This window comes from Melanerpes formicivorus, unplaced genomic scaffold (genome assembly GCF_026170545.1).
Source record: "Melanerpes formicivorus ecotype bairdi unplaced genomic scaffold, bMelFor1.0.p_v2 SCAF_65, whole genome shotgun sequence".
NCBI lineage: Eukaryota > Metazoa > Chordata > Aves > Piciformes > Picidae > Melanerpes > Melanerpes formicivorus.
This window is the reverse complement of record NW_027142417.1, coordinates 3,845,051-3,848,502: the sequence shown is the minus strand read 5'-3', so window position 1 is coordinate 3,848,502 and position 3,452 is coordinate 3,845,051. Positions and strand designations below refer to the sequence as shown.

The following is a 3,452-nucleotide window of genomic DNA, read 5'->3' as shown; positions in this document are numbered from 1 at the left end:
TCGACTCCTCGAGGAGAGTCCCTGGTTATCCCGGCTCGTTCTCTCTCAGGGCAGTCTCTCTGGTGCTGGAACTGGGCAGGGATGTGGAGAAGAATCAGGAATCAGTCTGACTTTGAAAGGAAAAGAGGAAAAAAAAAAAAAAATCAGGAACAGTCCATTGCTGCAGGGACAGCAGGAACAAGTACAGGTGGGATGACCCAGGAGCTCTGTGGGTTGCTGTGCAGTGCGTATGTTGAGTCCTGGATGCCAGGCTGGTGTTAAGCCAGGAGGGAAAGAGGTTAGACCGACTTCTAACTATTCGCACAGTGACTCTAATGCATTGATGTGTGTTGCCCCCTCTGAGTTCATCCTCTCTCAGCCGGAGTCACATTCTGCTGCGGGATACGCTGAATGTCCCCAGTTTCCAACATGCTCCGCTAGGTGTGACCAGGCCTCTTGGCAGCAGCCGCCCCTGGGGTTGGTTTGCCCGGCGCTGGCAAGCCCTCCGCCCTGTTTTTGCAATGGTCTGTAACCCCCCCACAATCGCCCACCCCCACGTGGCATCGCGGTAGGAAAGACAGAGACAGCTGAGGGGCTGCCCTGCTTCTGATAGCCCCGACCCACGGACGCCCTTCTTGGTAGGGTTTGCGCCTTCGGGACGCAGCTGAGTTTTTGCTGCGCCTCTCTGTGAGAGCTGTTGCGTGGCTCTGCGTCTCCGAGCGTGTTCCCTGTTCCCCAGGATTTACTACGCCCCCATTGCCTTGCAGTCGGTGCATTTCTCCCTGGCCATCAACCAACCTCTAATGCCTGTTGCTCTCTAATTAAATCTTTCGATGGTTTCAGCTTTCTGAGCCTGTGTTGGTACGACTCCTGCTCAGGGCACCGCAAGAGAGACAAACCCTCCTTCTGTCCTGTGGTTCCAGGAAGGGTCCTGGCACTCGCAGGCAGGCACCAACGGGGTAGCGACTGTGAAGTGACATCAGCCTTGCTTGGTCGACCAAGTGGAAAGCAAAGAGTCAAACGGTAAGGAGTGGAGCAAAAAGCAAAGCTTAGCTCTCAGTTACTCACGTTGTAAAGCTGTGAGTAGGTTTCCCTGCACCCTAGAAAAACACTGCACAGGCATCTCATTTTTCTCTGGCATTCATTTAACTCGCAGAGCTGTGGGGGAGTTACTGGGAGACTTGGAAAGGCAGTGAGAGCACTAGGAAGGGAACTTGGAGTTACGGGGAGGAACACAAAGACGACAGGTGCCACGCTAGAAGAGCACTTACTATTACCGGGAGAAGACCCCTCCTGACTCTTCCTGACTGCTGCTCGCCCCGGCCCGCCCGCCCGCTCGCTCGCTCGCCCCGGCCCGCCCGCCCGCTCGCTCGCCCCGGCCCGCCCGCCCGCCCGCCCCGGCCCGCCCGCCCCGCCCGCTCGCCCCGGCCGGCCCGCCCCGCCCGCTCGCCCCGGCCGGCCCGCCCCGCCCCGCCCGCTCGCCCCGGCCCGCCCGCCCCTCCCGCTCGCCCCGGCCCCAGCCCCGGCCGGTAGTGCGCGAGTCCCCTGCCCCGTCGCGGCTCCCAAACGGTCCCGGCTCGGCTCCGGGAACCCCCCTGCAAGCAAAGCCAGAGTGCGGTCCTGCAGCTGCCAGAGGAAAGCCCCGGAGAGCTGTGGAGGCAGGCACTCACCTAGCACGGAGCGAGCAGGAACCCGATAGCCCCGGCGGCCCAGTGAGCGCCGTTTTAAAGCCGCCAGCCCCGTGCGCGCGAACAACCCTCGCTGCGACGCATGCGCTGAACCCATGGCAACGATCGCGACGCTATCGCCCTGGCGGGACTGGAGCCTCGCTGCGGCGCAGGAGTTGTACCCATGTCAGCGCTCGAGTCAGGCTCTCTCTCCCTTTTCCCTTCTCCCCCTAACAACTTTCCAGCATTTCAAGCGTTCAGCGCGCTTCGCTGCAGCGCTGAGCGCCCTCGGGGCGGCACGCGCCGCGGCACGGCGGCGGTGCCGCCCGTGACGCACGCGGGGGCGGCCCTGAGCACTGCCCTGGGCGTGGGCAGCAGCTCGGCCCGGCCCCGTTCGGGATGTTTTGGCATTTAAATCGAAACCCTACACCGCGCGCAGGTAAAAGCCTCTGTTTATGATGGGTACGGCCGCAGGCTGTGCTTATAGCTCAAGCCCCTGTGTGACTTCATTACGATTCTCACAGCCTTTAAAACAGAGAGGGGAGACGGGGGGTCATTTCCAAAGTTTTGTGACACAGCAGTCGCTCCAACTCCTCCCTCTCCAGCTGGAGAGGGTCTGCTCCGCATCGCCTCTCACGGCACTGACGCTGTGAAATGTTCTGTGGTCCCCTCCGAGACTTGTCAGCGGTTTAGGGGGGTGCCCCCAGCCCTCACCTGCTCCTCTGCTGCAGCATCCCCCTGCCCCATGTCCGCCCAGAATCCCCCCGCTCCCTTTGATTCTCCCCCCAAAAGGCAGAATGTGAAGCAAACTGCCCGGCCAGCAGCTCGGTCCTTTCCTAGTCAGTTGTGTACACATCCCCTCTCCCCCCGAAGGGGAGCTCTGCTGCAGCAATGAAGGGGGGCAGGGAAGGGTCCCCCACAAACAGCTGCAGCTACTCCAGCCCCCGTGCTGCCGGCTGGTGGCTGCCCCACAGTGGGGAATGTGCCAGAGGTCGATGTCTCTCACACCCAGTTTGGGTTGGACCCCTGGGCAGCGATGCTCCACCCGAGGCCTCCATCGGAGGCCGCAGGCAGGTTCCTCGCTGCTGCCTTTGTGCCTCAGACGCAGCCGCCCTTGGATCCTCCTGAAGCCATGCGGCCTGCTGCGGTGCTCCGGTGCCCCACAGGCTACCCCGAAAGCTACTTCCTAGACTGACATGGAGCAGAAAGAGAGCAGAGTTTTCTCCTGCTAGGCACAGGAGACTCCCGTGTGGGAATGCATGCAGGGACCCCCCTGGTGCAGCAGGAATCATTTATTGGTGCAGCAGGAATCACTTACTGGTGCAGCAGGAATCATTTACTGGTGCAGCAGGAATCATTTATTGGTGCAACAGGAATCACTTACTAGTGCAGCAGGAATCATTTATTGGTGCAGCAGGAATCATTTATTGCTGCAACAGGAATCATTTATTGGTGCAGCAAGAATCATTTATTGGTGCAGCAGGAATCATTTATTGCTGCAGCAGGAATCACTTATTGGTGCAGCAGGAATCACTTACTGGTGCAGCAGGAATCATTTACTGGTGCAGCAGGAATCATTTATTGGTGCAGCAGGAATCACTTACTGGTGCAGCAGGAATCACTTACTGGTGCAGCAGGAATCATTTATTGGTGCAGCAGGAATCATTTATTGCTGCAGCAGGAATCACTTATTGGTGCAGCAGGAATCACTTACTGGTGCAGCAGGAATCACTTACTGGTGCAGCAGGAATCATTTATTGGTGCAGCAGGAATCATTTATTGGTGCAGCAGGAATCATTTACTGGT

The 3,452-nt window shown here is 59.2% G+C and overlaps 1 long non-coding RNA gene across 2 annotated transcripts; it reads right to left on the bottom strand.

Annotated features, from left to right (window-relative positions):
- On the bottom strand, nt 1-1,677 carry LOC137453369 (uncharacterized). 2 transcript variants are annotated; one of them, XR_010990349.1, is made up of 4 exons: nt 1,650-1,677; nt 1,048-1,180; nt 778-945; nt 1-110 (listed from the first exon to the last, which is right to left on the bottom strand). It is a non-coding gene; the product is annotated as an uncharacterized lncRNA (long non-coding RNA). The 2 variants fall into 2 exon arrangements; XR_010990348.1 differs by having other exon boundaries at nt 778-1,180.
- Nucleotides 1,678-3,452: the final 1,775 nt, after the last annotated feature.